The sequence below is a fragment of the Crocuta crocuta genome, unplaced genomic scaffold, assembly GCF_008692635.1.
Source record: "Crocuta crocuta isolate KB4526 unplaced genomic scaffold, BGI_CrCroc_1.0 scaffold273, whole genome shotgun sequence".
NCBI lineage: Eukaryota > Metazoa > Chordata > Mammalia > Carnivora > Hyaenidae > Crocuta > Crocuta crocuta.
The window spans coordinates 5,260,271-5,280,447 of record NW_027529425.1 but is presented as its reverse complement, the minus strand read 5'-3'; the positions used below and the strand labels follow the sequence as shown (position 1 = coordinate 5,280,447).

Here is a 20,177-nt window from a genome sequence, read left to right as displayed (position 1 = left end):
AATATCATGACCTGAGCCAAAGTTGGATACTTAGCTCACTGAGCCCCCCAGTTACCCCCAAAGCTCTCATATCTGACCACAGTGCAGAGAAGGGACTGGAGGGAGAGGGGAGGGTTTACATCTTGGTTGTGGAAGACTTTGTTGCCAGTCCCTCCCCGCCCCCACCACCACCACGGGCTCTACATCTCCAGTTCTGAGCCTGGTATGACCTCTGGCCTTTCCTCTCGTGTGTCTCACAGCAGCTCTGACCTCCACCTCGGACCCTGGGGGCTGGCCAAGCAAGACATTTCTGGAAGCAGGCCCCTGGTTGATGGTTGGCAAAGTTGTGTCCATGCTTATTTGCAATGTGCCTTTGTGACTTTGAGGGTCTTCCCAGCCACAGGTGGGATCCATTTCCCCGCCCTTGAACCCCAGACCTGCAACAGTCAGTACGATGCAGCGGCAGCGACACCTCAAGGACTCTGAGCCAAGACCCCACGAGGTTTCACAGGCTTCTGCTGTCTCTTTTGGAATCCTGCGGCCACCATGTGAACAAGCCTGTGCCGACCTGGTGGGTGATGAGAGACCTCACCTCCTGTATCAGCTATTGCTTGCTGCCTAACAAATTCCTCCAAAATGAAACATCATAAAACAGCACACTTGTATTATCTCATGCTTTCCATCAGGCAGGAACTGGGGCTTGGCCTGCAGTCTCTCTGATGGCAGCACTCAAGGGGTCAGCTGGGCCCAAGGTCATAACAAAATCCACCGGGGGCGGAATCCCCTTCCAGCCCCATTAAGAGGTCCTGGTCGGCTTGCACTGGTCAGCTTCCACTCCTCTTGGGCTATTGGCCAGAGGCAGGCCCCACGTCCTGGCCACATGACTTCTCCAGTGGTCATCTCACAGCATTGTAGAGTGTCAAAATGAGGAAGAGAGAGAGTTCTCAAGATGGAAGTCATGGATTTTTGTAACCTCATCTCAGAAGTGGCATCCTACCACCTTTGCTGGGTTGTGTCCATTAGAAGTGGGTCAGCAGGTCAAGGCCACACTCAGTGCTTGTTGAGAACTGCCTCCTCCACCAGGTGTCCTTGGACCTCCCTGTTCTGTGGACGTCCCTTTGACCCCGTCGCATTTGGTGCACCTTATCGTATGTTTGGCATGGCTCGGCATCAACGCTGTTCTTGGTGGCTCCCTCAGTTCCCTGAGAAATCTTCCTCACCACCCAATCCACCTTCCCCTTCCCCGTGCCAGACATGCGTTCTATGTGGTGCTTCCAGTGCTGTGTCCGCCGGACCGCCCAGAATCGTGCCATCTGATTAGTAAGAACTTTGGGAACGGGTCAAACAGTAAGCTTGTGTGCAGTTTTACACGAAACTGCCACACTCTTTTCCAGGGTGACTGTACTCTTTTACATCCCCACCAGCACTGTGTGAGTGCTTTGGTTTTCCACATCCTCACCAGCATTGGGTGTTATCACTGATTTTTGTTTGAGCCATCTGATAGGTATGTAGTGATAGGTCAGGGTGCCCTTAATTTGGGTTTCCCTACTGGCCAGTGATGTTAAATATCTTTTCATGGTCTTGTTTGCCTTCTGTGTGTCCTCTTTGGTTAAATGTTTGTTCATGCCTTTTGCCAATTTTCTAGCTGGACTGTTTGGTTTTTTTTAACTGTTGAGTTTTGAGTGCTCTTTATTTTTCTAGATATGAGTCCTTTGTCAGATGTGTGGTTTGCAAATATTTTCTCCCAGCCTATATCTTGTTTTTGTATCCTCCTAATAGGATCTTTCACAGAGTAAGGTTTTTAATTTTGATGAGGTCCAATAACCAACTTTTCCTTCTATTAAATGCTTTTCCTTCGATTTAAATGTGCTTGGCATAAAATTGTTGTCTTGCCCTGTATCGCAAAGATTTTTCTCCCTTTTTCCCCCCAAATTGTATCTTTTTAATTGAAGTGCATGATTCACTTTGAGTTACTTTTTGTATAAAACGTGACGCTTAAATAGAGGCTTGTTTTGTTGTTGGTGTTGTTATTTACACGTGTGCATTTGCACCAGCATTCTTTCTCCTCTGGGGAGCCTCTACTGTTTCTAAAATCAGTCAGGCAATTGTGAGTCTTTCTCTGGGTTCTTTATTCTGTTTCAGTGATCTGTGGGCTATTCCCTCCGCCCAAACTATACCTTTGTGATTACTATAACTGTAGAGTAAGTGTCAATATTGAATAAAGAAATTTCTCCCAACTTGGTATTTTTTAAGAGCATTTTTAGCTATTCTAGGTCCTATGCTTTCCTGGAAAAACTTTAGAATAAGCTTGTTTAGGAAAAATCTTGCTAGGATTTTTAAAGTAATTGCAGTGAATGTGTAGATCAATTCTGGGAGAAGTGACATCTTTTCCTGTGTCGTCGTATCCTCCAGTCCATGGGCATGGTATGTTTTTCCACTTACTTAGGTCTTTTTCCATTTATTTTATTAGTTTTTTAATAACATGCAAGATACAGATTCTACACGTGTTTTGTTAGATTTATACCAAAGTGGTTCATTTGCCTTGGAACTATTGTGTTTTCCATTTCACTGATCGCACATTCGTTGTAGTCCACTGAAATGTGATTGTTTTTTGTGGGAGTTGGTGTTTTATCATGTGACATGACTGGACTCATTTATTTGTTCTAGAAGTTTTTTGGAGGCTTCTTAGAATTTCCAACACAAACATGTCATCTGTAAATAGTTTTATGTCTTCTCTTCCAAGCTACATGTCTTTTATTTCCTATTTTTGCCTTATTGTACTGGCTAAAACCTCCAGGCACAAAAGACATCCTTCCTTTTTCTCCAGTCCTATGGAGAAAACATTTCGTAGTGTTTCACTATTAAGTACAATGTTAGCTGAAGGGTTTTGGTAGATGCTCTTTGTCAAATGGAGGAAATGTCCCTCTAGTCTGAGTTTTCTGAGAGTTTTTATAATGAGCGGGTGTTGGATTTTGCCCAAAGTGCTATGGTGGTATTTTTTTTTTTTTGCATAAATTGATAAGATCATATGTTTTTTTTTTCCTTAGTCTGTTACATTAGTTTTTGAATATTGACCCACTCTTGCATCCCTAGAATAAATCCCGTTTGGTCATGGTGTATGATTTTTTTAAATATATTATTGGATCCGAATTGCCAAAATTTTGGTTGAGAAATTTTGCATCTAAATTTATGAGAGATATTGGCTTATATATTTTTTCTTTCTTTTCATTATGTTTTTCTGGTTTGGGCATCAAGGTAATATTAACCTCATAAAATGAGCTGGAAGTATTACTTTACAAAAACAGTTTGCATTAAATTCTTTTAATGTTTATTTATTTTTGAGAGAGAGAGACAGACAGAGCGTGAGCAGGGGAGGGGCAGAGAGAGGGAGACAGAATCAAAAGCAGGCTCCAGGCTCTGAGCTGTCAGTACAGAGCCCAATGCGAGGCTCGAACTCACAAACTGTGAGATCGTGACCTGAGCTGAAGTCAGACGCTTAACCAACTGAGCCACCCATGTGTCTGAAGTATTCCTTCCTCTTCTATTTTGTGGGAGACACTGTGTAAAATTATTGGTTGCTGTAGGGATTCCAATATACGTACACAACTTATTATAGTTTACTGGTATTGAAACTTTACCACTTGAGTAAAGTATAAGAAAACCTTACTTCCACTTAGGTCTTTTTAACGTCATCATTAATATATAGGTATTATGTGTGTGTATACACATGCGCATTTACACACAAATACACACACAAACAGTATATCAGTCCTGTTCTTTCTTCTCCTTTTCAAATTCAGAAGACGTACGTATTAATTCTTTTCTTATTGTCTCAAGCTCTCTGAGATTCTGCGGTGTTGTGTTTTTTCCTGCTCATTTTCTCTCTGTTAGTGAGAACGGGAAACCCTATTGATCCGAACTCAAGTTTGCTGACTCTTTCCTCTGTCATCTCCACTCTCCTACTGAGCCTATCCAGGGAGGGTTCTGTGGCTTTTATCCCAGTAAATGTGTTTTTCAGTTTTTAAATTTCCATTTCGGTTCCTTTTTTTAAATATGACTTCTATTTCTTTACTAGGAGTTTCTATTTTTCATTGGTTTCCAAAGAATTCCTTGTTTTTTGAGGCATTCTTAGGATGGCTGCTTTTAAATTCTTGATAATTCCAACCTCCGATTCATGTCTGTGTGGGGGACTGCTGCTTGTGTTTTTTCATCCACATTGTGATGTTCTTGGTTCNCAGGCCATTCGAGGATCAACGGTGATAGGGTACGAGTCATCCGAAGTGCCCGAAGTAGGCGATCAATGTATAAGGTAGTTCCCTTCCTGACTCCAAGCCCAGCAGGCTGACCTCAGTGGCCAGGCTCCAGCCATCAGAGGCCCCTCTTCCAGAGCTTACATGCTCCGCCATCCCTTCCTCCATGTAGTGGCTCAGTGTTGGGAAGGGCAAGTCAAGGCGACCTTGCCCCAATCTCCTCTCCAAGACACTGTCCATTCTAGTCTCCTGGTTCCTCTTCCTCTCCTGTCTCAGCGGGTCTCCACTGAGCTCACTGTGCAGGGGGCTGTGAGGGTCCAGTCCTCAGGGCTACCCCTGAGGAAGGGTATTCCTAGGCCAGAGTGGGGGCTGGGGCAAAGCAAGAGCCAATTTCATTTCCCACCCCCAAGCCTATGAAACCAGAAGCTGGGTTTCATGGAGCTCGAGATGCCTCACTAAAGTGTAACCTGCTCTGCTCCAAAGACTATGCTATGTCTGTCCTGTGAGTGTTTGAGGCCCCCACCCAGTGCTGCGTCGGAGTCAGCTCCTACCAGCTCAGCAGAGCCAACCGTTAAATTGCAGGAATTTTGTAAGTTGGTGGTTAAACACAGACATTATTAAAAATTAGATTGTAGGTGTACCTGGGTGGCTCAGTCGGTTGAGCATCCAACTCTTGATTTCAGCTCAGGTCATGATCTTGTGGTTTATGGGATCGAGTCCCACACTGGGCTCCATGCTGACAGTGCGGAGCCTGCTTGGATTCTCTCTCTCTCTCTGTCCTTTCCCCACCCATGTGCTCTATCTGTCTCTCAAAATAGATAAATAACCTTTTAAAAAAAGAAAAAATAGATTGTAAAAACTTTTTAAAAATTCTGTTGAAAACAAAGATAATGAAGAAATGATGGGAAGTCATCCCTTCCTAATTATTGTACGATGATCTCTGCTCTGGAAGTTGCTTACATACCCAGTCTGTGTAGGACATACTGTAGAGCAATGCGGTAGCCTGATGTTGGCCACTGGCTGTGATGGGAGCATCCACACCTCAGAGATCAGCAAACAGTGCACATCAGAGCTTGATTTACCATTCGGCTGATTGTTTAGATTTAGGACAGTGATGGAGAAATGGTGAATAATGTAGGAAAAAGTTAAAAGTGTGTCACATTAGATTATAAATTGCACAAAGAATTAAGGATATGTTCTTCCAGCATTAGCTAACCATTCCCGTATTTGGCAAAGAAGTCACTCAGGGCATTGACGGAGAAGCAAACTTCCTGCAAACGCTGCTGTTGTTTTCCTTTGGTCTTAACGTGTGTGAAAATACCATGACTCGTGATGCCACTCCTCTCCTGGCGCCAGGAGTTACTTATGCAGCACACCCTGTGTCAGGAAAGCACCTCATGAAATGCATGTCCCGTAAGTCCTTCTTGAGGACTGAAATCAGAGCAAAAGAGCCACCACGACAGAGGTGTGGGGCCATCTCACCTGTTTCGCATTGGGTGGCTCCCTGTGCATCTGGGGTGCTCTCTCTGTTCCCATTCTCGCTCTGGGCTTGTTCCACTGTGCTCTGTCCTGGGCTCCTTAACCTGTGACAGACATGTAACTCACCTGTGTGTCTCGTCCATGCGCAGGTTCTGACCCAGCAGGCCTGAGGCAGGGACCGAGATTTGCACCCCAGCAAGCTCCCGAGTGATGACAGTGTGGGCTGTGGACCCCCTTTCAGCCACATCTTCTAACAGGTGAGGTGCAGAGCCATCATGCTGTCTTTGAACTTGTCGTGTCTTTTACCTGCAGTGCCGGTCCTCCCTGCCTCCCATCCTCACATGACCACTTCCCTGCATTTTCAGGTCTCTGATCAATGCCCCTCTGCCCAAAGAAAGCCCTTCCCTGCGTGCTCTGTCTAACACAGCACCCACCTCGGTCCTCTGTACCACATCAGCTGATACTTTCTAGTTAGGGGTTGTCAAGTGCCCACCACCCCTCCATACGAGGGGGTCTCCTGTCCACTCTGGTGACTTTGTAATAGCAGGTGCTCAGTCAGTATTTGTGGGGCAACAGAGGTGACGTCACAGGTGCTAAGGTGGTATGAGCGATTTTGGGGATGATGTGGTGGCGGGTGGGGGTGTTTATCCCTCACCCACATTTGAGGGAGTAATGGTAGTAGTCACTTTGACTCCTCCACCATCATGACCCCTACCCAGACTGCGAGCCCCCACGCCCAGCAGTTGCCCCATTTGTGGGGCTGGAAGGGTCCCTGCCCCCAGCTGAGGCTCTGAGCAAGGGCTGCCTGTCACTCTCCTAACATTTTCTCTAGGGTTTTCCAAAAACATAGCTCATGGGATGCCACACATGTGGCTTGGCACGTTCTGGCCAGCCTGGTGCCCCGGGGACACTTCTCAACCACATTTCCTCTCTGGAGCTAAGCTGAGCTGTGCACGGTGTCTCTCTCCCCTGCTGGCTCAGGTTGGGTGGGGGAGATGAAGCCTCTGGCAGTGCTGGGAAGTCCCCTTGTGACAACTCTTAACATTAAATCCATACAAGGCGTGCCTTTTTAATTTTTACCCAAGTTCACCCAGACTTTTGATAATGTCAGCACATGTCCCGCGCAGGGCAGAGCACCCCCATCGTGTGCCAGGTGTACATCTCAGTTCATTTGCTCCTCCCACCCAACCATCTCAGAGGACAGAATCTCACCCTATCCCATCTCAGAGATGAAGCACTCAGAGCTCAGAGAATGTAAGTCAGTTGCCCGAGGTTAAGCAGCACATGGGGAAAGTAGTAATCCAAAGGGTCACAAACTCAGCGGCGCAGGGCAGAGGTGAGCGCACGTCATCTGTTAGGGACCACGACATACATATCTTAGGTTTCATCCACCAGATGGGCTCTGGGCAGCTGCTTGCCTCTGCCAGTGAAGTGTGGCGCAGCACCGTGCTTCATAGACAAGTGAGCTCAAGACCTTCTAATAAAACTTTATTTAGGAAAACAGGCATGGGGACAGACTGGGGTCATGGGTGTAATTTGCCCACCCTGCACGTAAAGAGGCCATTAGATAAAGTCAATGAGGAAAATCAGGCCAGAAAAAACAAAAGCAAGACACAGTGTATGTGCACCGTGTGGCCACATCAGGACACTGGGAAGGGGTGGTGGCCACGGGTCCCATCCATGAGCGGCAGCCAGTGCTCAGCCTCACCCCTGCCAAGACATGCAGCCCGTGTGGTCAGTGTTCAAGAAAAGCCACAGGTCTGNGCAGAGGTGAGCGCACGTCATCTGTTAGGGACCACGACATACATATCTTAGGTTTCATCCACCAGATGGGCTCTGGGCAGCTGCTTGCCTCTGCCAGTGAAGTGTGGCGCAGCACCGTGCTTCATAGACAAGTGAGCTCAAGACCTTCTAATAAAACTTTATTTAGGAAAACAGGCATGGGGACAGACTGGGGTCATGGGTGTAATTTGCCCACCCTGCACGTAAAGAGGCCATTAGATAAAGTCAATGAGGAAAATCAGGCCAGAAAAAACAAAAGCAAGACACAGTGTATGTGCACCGTGTGGCCACATCAGGACACTGGGAAGGGGTGGTGGCCACGGGTCCCATCCATGAGCGGCAGCCAGTGCTCAGCCTCACCCCTGCCAAGACATGCAGCCCGTGTGGTCAGTGTTCAAGAAAAGCCACAGGTCTGGATGTGAAGTGTGTGTGTGTGTGTGTGTGTGTGTGTGTGTGTGTGTGTGTGTGTGTGTGTGTGTGTGTGTGCTATCTCCTCTTTTAAATGTTGGCTCATATGAGCAAAATAAAATCAAAACTCCTGTGCAGACCAAGTAGAAGGTGTCCAAGGATTGCCTGTGGCCCGCGGGCTGCCAGCTTACAACCTCTCTGCTCTGAAAACCTCACAAACAACACTGCATTTATTAAGTAATAATTCATCTGTTTTCCCATATTTTATTTATCAAAGACCTCAGTAACTGTCAAGCAGAACTTCTTATCAGCAGGAACTGACCAGCGGACAAGTGTTACTTCCCAGGTGTTGACTATAAATCCTGGCGAACCAGGAAACTCTGACATTTTAATTAGCTGGAACATTCTTATCAGGAGTCAATCCTGACCATGCCATTTCACATTGTTTGTGAACCCCTAATTGGGAATCTCTGATTTGGTCCCTCCAGGGACGCACCTTACCACGCGGGCTCCTCCTCATTATTTTACCGCGGCGGCCTCTGTATTATTCAACACACCGCCCACACCGCTGGCTGCTCTCCCATAGCTGTGCAATATTGTGAGGGGCTGAAACCGAAAGAAAAAAGGGAGTTCCGTGGGCCGTAGCACCAGCAAAAGAATACAGAAAAAAATTTTTTTTAACACAGAACAAATAATTACTTGGGATCAAACAAGGCAGCAGACAGATGCCTCTGGGCACCTGGGCAAACCACAGAATTCCGCAGCAGGGACGGGACGAGGCGGAATTTCTGCTACTCTCAAGGCCCCCTGTACCCCACCCGAAAGGCATATGCTTGCCTGGCTCCTCGTGGAGACCTTGGGGTGAGGGGCCCTGTTTCTTCCGCATTCTGAAAACCCAAGCCTTCTACGGAAACGCAACTTTGGGGAGATCCCACGCAAGGATTTGCCCAGTCAAGTATAAGCAAATCCGGGTTCAGGAAGGAGGGACTAAGGGGAGTGAAGGTGACGATGTGGGGAGAGCTCAGGTCTGTCATGTGGCAAGGTCATGCAAGGTCACGCAAGGTTAGGCAAAGGGGTTTTCTTTCACAGGGAGGAGGGAGCAAGGCTGGGAAGAAGGGGTGTGGGCAAGCAGGCTGCGCAGGCATGAGCTAGAGATGACAGGGGTGTGGATTGGTGCACATCGCACCCACTGGAGGCTGGCCTGCATTTGGAGGGGCTGGCTGCCCGCTCTCTCTGAGGATGGGCCAGAGGTCAGGCTCCTGCGGAAGCAGAAGCTCAACCCAAGTTTGGCCAAGCAGTGTCTTTTCCAGTGGACCCCTGAGCGCAAGCAGGGCAGCCTCCAAGGAAGCAGAAGAGGGGTCTGCAGTTCTGCGTCTGGCCTTGCAGCCTCCCTGAGTCCTCTCTGAGTCTCATGGCAAAGGGCGTTTTTTGTATCCAGAACACAAAAGGGCAGGGAACCTGTTAACCAAGCNCGCAGAGGTCCCCTACAAAAGTCCATGGCTTATGGCTAATTTTAGAATTCTCTCACCTTTGTCTGGAGCCATCTAATGAATTTCCTGGGCCTACCCTTTCTGGAAACTTCCCTTCTATTTCCCCCAAACGAGCTGGTCCCTCAAATTCTGGAAGGGTCTGCAGTAGGAAGCAAAGCTGAGGCTGAGTAAAGAGGCTCATCTCAGGCTCCCTTGGAATTTGATGGAGGCCCCTCCCAAAGTCCACCCATCCCTGACCCCATGTCAGGCCCTGCCACAAGATGGTTCCAGTGACACCTGGACCTGTGGCCTCTAGACTGTCCTAACCTCTCGCACCCCTAATCCCCAGCCGGCTCTTTACTCAGCAGCAGGCTCTGACCCCACCTACCTGGTTCTGATGCAGACTCCAAAGCTTTTGGATTATCCTAACCTGCCTATAAAAGTATTGCCAAGAGCTGTATTGCCACAGACATGGAAAGTTCAGGCCTATTTCTATATGACAATAAAAACGACGTTCGTGGGTATCATTATTATTATAAATAATATGACTCCTAATAGTGCCGTAGGCATGGCTGCATGCCAAAAACGGCTGGGAGCACATTGTCCATGTGAATTGGTTTATCAGATCCAAGCAATAACCCTATGGGGCTAGTCTTCTTATTCCCATCATAGAGATGTGGAAACTGAGGCACAGAGGGGCTTTTACCAGTTTTAGAGCTAGGATTTTTTTTTTTTTTACATTTATTTATTTTTGAGAGACAGTGTGTGAGCAAGGGAGGGGCAGAGAGAGAGGAGACACAGAATCCGAAGCAGGCTCCAGGCTCTGAGCAAGTGTTTAGCACAGAGCCCAATGCGGGCTCGAACCCACATGGCCTGAGCCGAAGTCGGAGGCTTAATCAACTGAGCCACCCAGGCATCCCTCGGAACTGGGACTTCAAAGCAGGCAGCATGAGCCAAAGGCAGGATTTTCGCCACCACATTGCGCCGCTCTCAGGGCCACAAGGCAGTACCACCTTGTTTTTCAGAAATGGTGATTTTCCACTTCTCGGCACTTGGAGTGGACACAGGACACCTGCTGGGAAGTTAGTGACTGTTTTTGCTGCAAAGGCAGGTGGGTATGTCTGTTTCCTAAAATTGGCTGCTGACAGAGGTGTCTGGTTACCCCAGCGCACCGTTTCTAGACCAGTCTTGGGAACGTGGGTGCTTTTCATTTTAAGAGGCTCTGGGGGCAAATGAACTTGAGATTTCATTAAGATAGCTATTGTGTAAGAAAACCAGGCAATCTGGCTGAACAGGTTTTGTTTTTGTTTTGTTTTTTAAAAGAAGTACCTATTTTAAAGTAAGATTAGAATTGGTTACCCCGATCTCTGCAGGCAATTCACCTCTCTCCTAAACCTGTCTGGTGGAAGGTGGAGGTGGGGGAGGGGGAGTGTAGAGGTGGGGAGGGTCACAGCGCCAGTGATCTGGAAACTCACCCAGGAGATGGAGCAGGACCAGTGTGGGAATGGCAATCGTAACAGCGGCGCCTACCCAGCGATGACGGAGTCCTGCTCTGCACTGGTCACACACATCATCTTTCATTCTTACGATACCCCTGGAGGCAAAGCTGGGGCATGGAGTCTCCCAGAAGTTGGTTTAAATCTTCTTTCCACCACAAAGTGAGCTGTGTGGCCTTCAGCGGGCTGCAGTCCCCGGTGTGGTGTCCTCAGATGAAGGTAGGCATCCGGCGAGTATCTGTGAGCATTAATGAAATCATGCACATAAATACATCCTGCATATAAAGCGATGACTAAGTAGATATTATTTTAAAAACAGGCATAATTATCCTCATCATCCATAGAGGAAACGAGTTGAAATGACCAGACCCAAATCATAAGGCTAAGTAAGCAGTGGACGAGGAGTCAGCAGATCTGGGTCCAAATTCCAGCACGCGGCAAACAGTTAATGCATGGGAGGGGGTATTGCTGGGAAGGGTGAATATCATTATTATTACACGCTCGTGGCCTGGGGTCTGGGACCTGGGCTGATACCCCTGTGTGACTGGCACCCTGTGGGGACTCTGCTGCCAGCAGTAACAGCTGCTGATGAGGATGGGGCTCGAAAGATGATGACCCAGAAAGGTTTCCTCTCACACTTTGGTCTCACTTGCTTTATATGCCGGTGAAGCAGAGGGTAGGCTAACCGCTCATCTGAGCCCTCAGAATTCCTCTTCAGAGGTGACAGTGCCACCCCAGCCTGAAATTTAAGAACCCTTGCACACATACTCATGGATACACATCAGGAATTTAAAAGACCTTCCAGGGATGCTGAGGGGCCATTTTCCTGGGTAACACTAGCAATGATTACAGAGCAGCTGTGCGGAGCATAACTGGAGAGTCAGCCCCAGTCATTGGCTGGCTGTGCAATTTTGACCATGTTCCTTAACCTCTCTGAGCATCAGTTTACCCCTTTTATTAAATGGAGGCAATAATAGCCTACTACACGGGGTGAGGATGGACTGAGATAATGCTTGGAAGGTTCCTGGCATGCAACAAAAGTCATGTTAAAGCTTAGCCATTATTTGGAAAGAAGAGTCCCTCTTGGCTTCCAGGGAGACTGTGGTCACATCTGTTGGGGGTGGGTGGGCCAGTTCTGAGGCGCTACATTCACTCTGTCTTGTCTTCAAACACAGCATGGTGGCAACCGGGACCCCACTGCCAACCTCTCAGAAGGAAGGAAGTGGATGAAGTTCCCACAGAAAACCTGTCAATGCCATCACCTTGCCCTTGCCCTCTACTCTTTACCTGCCCTCAGGGCACGCTTGATCCTTCCCTTCAGTGTGTCTGAGTTCTACTATATCCTGGGGAGAAAGCCAAGTTCTTAGCCATGACATTGGCCTTTTTTTCTTTTTTGTAAAAACCAAAAATCGAAAGGGTGAGAAATGTTCCCTTCTTGCCTTCCTGCACCGCCTCCTCTTTCTCTCCCTTAATTTCTTAGGAATGAAATCACCCAAGATATAAATAAAATGTTCTAAATAAAGCTCTACTCCACTGCAGCCTAAGACATATCTGCCTATGTATGTGACTGTCAGCCAAAATCAATTAACCTCCAATGGAAGTCATTTTCACATAATTAATTATTCTTGTATCAGCTGAAAGAGACAGGTGCACCACTGGCGTGTCTTAGCCCAACTCCTCAATGAACGCCTTAAGGAAGCTACACTTAAAACACGCCAAATGACTAGTACGAGGCAATCGCTTCTGTTCGGATATTGTTTCTTGACTTAGACCCTTTATTTCTCTATTACTGCAAACTGAAGACAGAAGAACTGACATCAAAGGCATTTTGAAGTACAGGAAGTGCATGATGTGCTAATTAAGCAGTAGGAATGCAGCCTCAGTGTGTCAGCGGATGTTTTCCTTCTCCAGCTTGAGAAAGGGGGTTAGGTTGCTGGGGGTTTTACAGCAAAACAAGTGGGGTTGTGCTAAGTCTGTCATTAGCCAGAGTTCTTACTGTGTCCTGGAGGTCAAATCCCTGCTGTGTTAAAATATTGTACAAGATGAGAAAATAGGATGAAAGAGAAGATGGCCAGGTGAATTTGCAACTTGTTGAATGAAATTATGCAAAGAAGGACTATGAGGGAGTTGGAGTCTCTAATGCAGTGCCTTAGAGCTCTTTCTTTCGACTACTTTTGAAAAATTCACGGGGAGACAGGACAGAAACCTGGAAGAACAGTGGCTGTACTTGGTGACTGAGTGAGTCACCCCAACAGACTGGAGGTGATGGTCTGATGGAACAAGTTGTTTTCCAAAATAAATGGAAATCCTTACACAGAGAAAAACCAACCAACAAACAAATACAGCAAGGTACAAAGAATTAACTTAAAAGTAACATTATAATCATAACCGTCTCTGAGTCATCTTGTTTGAAGTGTGTTTCTTATTTATTAGCAGCATATGACTGTATTTTAAATCCAATTGGATGTTTAATAGGTGAGATTAACCCAATCACATTTATTGTGATGACTGATATCCTGGGGCTTAATTCTATGAACTTGTTTTGTATTTTTCTATTTACTATGTTTCTCCCGCCCCCACTTTCTTCTATGGATTGATAAAGTTTCTTTCTTTCCTTTCCTTCCTTCTATTGTGCTGGAAATGATAGCCTATGCTTCTGATTTTTTTCTTTGTTACCCATAAATTTTTAAACAAATATACTTTATCTTTTTCTCAAAGCCTAAAACTATGTAGTGTCTCTGTTCTTCCCTTAAGCCAAAAAAGGGCCTGAGAAAATTCAACCTCTTCCTTTCCATTTTCCATGTTACTGCCCTATAGAAGTTCACATCTCTCTTTTGTAAACACAAAAATAGTTTTGCTAGATTCAGTAGTTCGTAAGTTATCAAATTATTTAATGATGTATTTGTTCTTTCTTCTTTAGTCCCACTCCTTCACCAGCATGAACTTTTCTCTTTGTGCTGAAGCGTATCCTTTAGAAGCTTTCTTGCAGAGGCCATCTGTGGAAATAAAAGCTTTCCATCTTTTTAGGTGTGAAAATATCTGTAGTTGGTTCTCACTCTTGAGCGGTAGCTTATGGCTTCTCTGGGTATATAATTGTAGATTGACAATTGCTCTTCTGCAGCTATTTCATGTTTGCTGGCATCTAATGCTGCTGAGAAGATGTCTGGAGTGTCTATGCCTTATGGGGAAATCAATGTCTTCTTTCTAGTACCTGTGAATCTTTTCTGTTTACCTGTAAAACTCTGCAGTCACTAACATTGTCTGTCTATCAGTTTATTTGTATTTATCCTACATGTGAAATTTATTTTTTTTTAACTTTTTTATGTCTTTATTTTATTTTGAGAGAAAGACAGAGAGTGAGCAGGGGTAGGGGCAGAGAGAGAGGGAGACACAGAATCTCAAGCAAGATCCAGACTGCAAGCTGTCAGCACAGAGCCAGACATGGTCTCAAACTCAGACTGTGAGATCATGACCTGAGTTGAAGTTAGACGCTTAACTGCTTAACTGACTGAGCCACCCAGGTGCCCCACAAGATGTGAAATTTCTAATTAAGGATCCAATATCTTCCCACAAAAACGAACTTCAGCAAATAGTTACCTCTTGTTCCTGAACAAGGTGGCTTAGCATCATAAAGATATCAACATCTCCATAAAAATGCCAAGGAGGTTTTTTTTTTTTTTTCCTGGAGCCAGACAAGATGATTTGAATCTTCAAATGGAAAGACAAACATGCAAAATAGGGAAATCACACAAAAGGGAAATGAAGGCTAACTATTGTAAACATACAGTACTAGTGCATCAACAGAAAGACCAATACAAAAACCAGAAACAGACTTAACAACATAAGAAAATTGAGAATATGTTATATGTGACATCTCAGATCATTGGGGCCCGGGGGGAGAAGAGAGACTTTTTAATAAATGGTTTTGTAATATATACTTAGACTTGGATCAAACCAAATTAGTTCTTCATACCATAAACCTGAGTAAATTCAAACTGGATTGGAAAGCTAACGTAAAATCTTCTTTAAAAATTGTGGATGAATTCCTTTACAACCTAGATGTGGAGAAATCTTTCCTAAATATGGTGAAAAATCTAGATGCCATCAATAAAAAGACTGATTAATTTGATTGCACAAAAATATACCTTTTATGATTAAAAAAATCAATGTAAGCAAAGTAAAAAGTACACAACAGAGGTGAAACCAGGAATCATAAGTATAGCTTATATTATAGACAAATATATATTCCTAATAATATATATCCTAGTATATAGCCTAACAGTAATCCTAATATATAAAGAGCCTTTTAAAAGGGAGGGATGAAAGACCACAAACTTGACTGAAAAATGAGCAAAAGACAACGACATAGTTCATAAAAGTCAATGTACACATAGCCCTTTTAGGCATATGAAAAGATATTCAACTTCACTCTGAATAAGAGAAATAGAAATAAAAACTACACCAAGGTGCCATCTCTTACCTTTCATTCTGAGAGAAGTTCTAGACCTGAACAACACTCCTTTGGGGAAGCTACAGTGGGGTGCAACATGTCTAGCCCCTCCCAAAGGGAACCCACTACAAAGCACTTGGCCTTGGATGCTCCAATCCCCTTCCCAGGGATGTACCCTGAAGACACACCTCCACAAATATGAAACAACATATGAACAGACCAGTACTGCAGCCTTGTTTCTAGAAGCAAAGTATTGGAAAGAACTCAAATACCATTCATGGGAGACTCGTTGAAAAGATTGTGGTATGTCCATGCAGTTGATGGCTATGCGCCTGGGAAACAATGAGGGAGATCCTTAAGAATTGATAGACTGGTTTCCAAGATAAGTTGTTAAGTGAAAAAAGCAAATTGCAAAAGAATACTGGAATATACTAAGGGTGTGTGTGTGTGTTTAATTTTTTTTTCCAGGAAAGGAACGTGGGATAGATAAACAAGCTAATAAAAATAATTGTCTGTGGGGTTTAGGGGACCAGAAAGGAAGTGAGAGGAAACGAGGTTTCCCTGAGTATGCCTTTTTGTTGTTGGGTTAATATCTACCATATTTACAACTATTTTCTATGTGTAGCCCTTTTTCTTTGTTTTTGTTTTTGTTTTGTTTTGTTTTTTGGTCTTCCTGTCTTTTTTATCTTCTCTGGTCTGAATTGACTATTTTATATGATTCAATTTTCTCTCCTCTGTTAGTATGTCAATCATACTTTTTTAAAGAATTGTTTTAGTGTTTCCAATGTACATGTACAACCAATTTAAGTTCACTTTCAAGCAACTACTTCACAGTCAGCAGATACAGATTCATATAGTAGAGTATTCCCAATTTCTGCTATCATGTTGCTGTTGGGCACTGCACCTATCAAGTAGCTGTGATCACCCATTATCTTGTTGTTATTATTATTTTGAACAGTTACCTAGCAGATCAATTAAGAATAAGAAAAAGAAAACATTTTATTTTAGCTTCATTTATTCCTTCTCTAATGCTCTTCCTTTCTTTATGTAGACCTAAGTTTCTTTTTGTTATTTTTTAAAATGTTTTTATTTACTTTTGAGAGAGAGAGAATGAGAGAGGGAGAGAATCTGAAGCAGGCTTCAGGCTCTGATCTGTCAACACAGAGCCTGATGCCAGGCTTGAACTCATGAACCACAAGATCATGATCTGAGCTGAGGTTGGATGCTTAACTGACTGACCCACATAGGAACCCCTCTGTAGATCTAAGTTTCTGATCTAACATTATCTAAGAGCTTCTAACATTACTTGCAAGGTAGGTCTACTGGAGACAAATTCCTCACTTTTTCTTTGAGAATGTATTTCTTCCTACCTTTGAGGGATGGCTTTGCTGGATCAGATTTCTAGGTCAGAGGTTTTTTTCTTTATATGGTCCATTAAATATTCCACTTCACTTGGTTTGTGAAGTGATCTCTGATGTAATTTGAATCCTCATTCTCTGTACGTAAGGTATTTTCTTCCATTGGCTTCATTAAAAATTTTCTCTTTGTCTTTGATTTTCTGCAGTTTGATTATGATATGCCCAGGTGTAGGTTTTTTGGTATTTATTCTCCTTGATGTTCCCCGAGCTTGCTGTAACTGTAGTTTGGTGTCTGTCATTAATTGTTTAAAACACTCAGTCATTATTATTTGAAATATTTCTTCTGTTCCTTTCTCCATTTCTGCTCGTTCTGGTATCCCCATCACACATGTTGTGTATTTTGTAATTGTTCTACCCTTTTGGCTATTCTGTCCCTCTGCCCCACCCCCTGTTTTCTCCATTCTTCTTTCTACGTGCATTTCAGCCTGGGAAGTTTCTACCGACATTTTTCGAGCTCACTGGTTCTTTCCTCGACCATGCCCAATCTACTGATTTGCCCATCCAAAATGTTGTTCATTTCTGTCACAGCGCTTTTGATTTCTAGCATTTCCTCCTGATTCTTTATTAGCATTTCCATCTCTCTGCTTCCACTGCCCATCTGTTCTTGCATGTTGTCCACTTTTTCTGTTAGATCCCTTAGCAGATGAATCATAGTTGTTTTAAACTCCCAGCCTGAACATTTCAACATCTGTGTCATATCCAAGTCTGATTATGTTGCTTGCTTTGTCTCTTCAGACTCCGTTTCTTCTTGCTTTCCAGCATGCCTATAGTATTTGTTGAAAGTCAGCCATGATGTATCGGGTAAGAGGGACTGAAGTTAGCCAGCCTCAATGTGAGCTCTCTGGTGGCTTGGTCCTTGTCCCACAGGGACATTGACAGGATGAGATTTGATACCAGGTCTGTTTTGTAGGTGTCTCTGCTCATTCCTGCCAACCCAGGCAATCCCCTTGGGCCCATGTTGCAATGTTTCAGCTCCATCTGTGGGTAGCAAAGTCCTCCCCAGATGACCCAGGTGTCGGATACAGGGAGTCAGTTCTATTCTCTTTACCTGGCAGGATTCTATTTCCAAAAACTCTAGGTGTTTTCCAAAGACATTTAAGTCTTAAAACATATTTTCATACATTTTCCATTATTTCTATGATTTGGGAGACAGAAGGAGGGAAGTATTGTGTGAACTCACATCGCCATTTTTGTGGAAAGTAACCTCCTCTTCCTGCCTCTGGCTTCGAAAAGGACTCTCGGTTTCATAGAGCACGGATCGCCTTGGCGTTTCGATTGCTATCTTAATTAGCTTGTAGACAGGCATTTGCTTGACTTGCTTGGATAATGATAACAATCCTTTTGGAAGATTATTGACTGATACTTTAGATTTTTCAATCAAAAACCTTAAATTGCAAAATTACATATTTCAGACATGTATTAACTTCAGTAACAAAAGTAAAGAGGCCACATAGGATCTTTGAACATCATTGAACTTCCTGCTCTGATGCACAATTATAGTATTTTTGTGAAATTACAAAGAAAGTAAGAGGACGTGATCTTTCCTCTCTTAAAGGCCATTCCTTTTTTTTTCATTTTCTTTTTTTCTTTTTTTTCAGCACACACTCAGGCCTATAATCCAGGAAGCCAAGCAGGGCTTCTGCTACCTGCTCTTCTCAATTGTTGTTCACATTCAGTGCAGGTGATCTGCCAAAATGAGTTTGGGCGAAAATAGCAATTTTGCCCACCCCCAATCCTCTTTCTTTTCTGTCCCCCATCACAACTCCAATTTGGCCATAATTGTACTGTTCCCATAACAACAACCAAATAGCTGGATCTTTGTAGAGGGCTTATAACAGGGTTGTCCACAAAGCTACTGGCAATGCTGTGTGGGCCCTTCGCGTCAGCATCTCACAAAAGAGATAGCTCTCAGGGTGAACGTTCTTGGCAGTTCCAGACCTAACTTACTAACTCGCTGATTACTGCCGCCACGTTACTGAACTGACGCCCGGTGCCCCATGTCTCTCCTACATTCCTCACATGCATTTAGTCTTCTGATTGTCATTCCCCCGGTGGCCCGCCTGGGACATTCAAAACGGCACACAAGGAGAGAAAAACACAACAAAAACTCCTCAGCATAGATTCCACCAAATTGCAGCAAAACTCAAAGAACATTCTTGACTCAGATCTCAGGGCTGTACTTGAGATTACATAGTATATACTTATATATAAATACATTATTTATATATATATATATATATATATGGAAATATATCTCCTTTTTGCCTAGCCACTGTGTGATTTCAGGGAGCAAATTTGTTGATCGGGACACAAGAGCTGGCTGGGTGAGAAGCTTCCTCTGTTCCGGACAGCAGGCATGTCAAGTTAAGTTAGATGAGTTTCTACCAACAACTATTTTCATCTCTCCGTAATGAATGAGACAGCCTCTGTGGGTAAACCTGGAGCTGAATCCCATTTTCTGTCTGAACTCAGGACTGAGACTTTGGAAACTGACAGCTCCTATCCCCTTGTAAATGTGCTGTTCACACGCAAACTAACATTGGTGAAAATCTGGTAGAGGGGGAGGGGTGGCAAGAGAAAAGGAGAGTGGGGATTAGAAGTTGTGAATCATGTTCATGTGTGAATCCAGACTCAGGTTTCTTATAGCCGCGATGCCTCCCTGGCAGTGGCAGGTGTGAAAGCCTTTGGCGTGGGCTGTAAGCAGAGACCGGGGCTCCCTCCTACAAAAGAGATCATGGGTAGCACCTCTGGTGTCCCTTGGAGCTGGGCTGCGCTGGACCATGGGACAACCTGATCTCTCGCAACAAGAGACTTAACAGTCTTCAGGTTGGACGCCCCAGAAAGGGGTTGCAACCGTGTCAATTTGGATGAAGTTTTCATTTTTACCCTGCCTGGAGACTGCCCGTATTTTGCATTTGCAGGAACTATTGTCTAATTTCCTAAGCAATTTCTTGTGTTTTGCTAATGATTTGATTGATCCCATGTGCATTGAAATGTGCTCTGATGTTTGACTTTGTAAAGTGTGGATCACAGAGCAGCCGCATTGCTACCCCCTGGAGCTTGTGAGAAATGTAGGCCCTCCGCTCCGCCTCCAGATGTCCTGAATCCGAATCTGTGTTTCAGCAAGATGCTCAGGTGGTTCGGTGCACATTAGTGGTTGGGAAGCAGTGTTCTGGCTTCTTCCTCTGTACATCTGTTCAGATTGCTCTTGTATTTGTATTTCCTTGGGAGGGATGAATTTGTCATATTTTACAAGATGTACTTTGGAATTTTAGTTTGAAAGCTCATCTTGGATAAGTGTGTGTACAAGTATGTGTGTGTGTGCATGTGTGTGTGTGGAGGGGGGGGATGTGTTTTCTTTTTCCCTTGAGGTCTTGGTGAGTTCAGCTGAGAAAAACATAACATTCACAGTCGAATCTGCCTGAATGTGGCTCAATACTCCAGAA

At 44.5% G+C, this 20,177-nt stretch overlaps 1 long non-coding RNA gene across 1 annotated transcript; it reads left to right on the top strand.

The window, feature by feature from the left end:
• The first annotated feature begins 384 nt into the window (after window positions 1-384).
• LOC144227076 (uncharacterized) lies at window positions 385-11,053 on the top strand. The gene is made up of 4 exons (XR_013333849.1): window positions 385-550; window positions 5,858-5,965; window positions 10,393-10,478; window positions 10,847-11,053. It is a non-coding gene; the product is annotated as an uncharacterized LOC144227076 (long non-coding RNA).
• The last annotated feature ends 9,124 nt before the right edge of the window (window positions 11,054-20,177 follow it).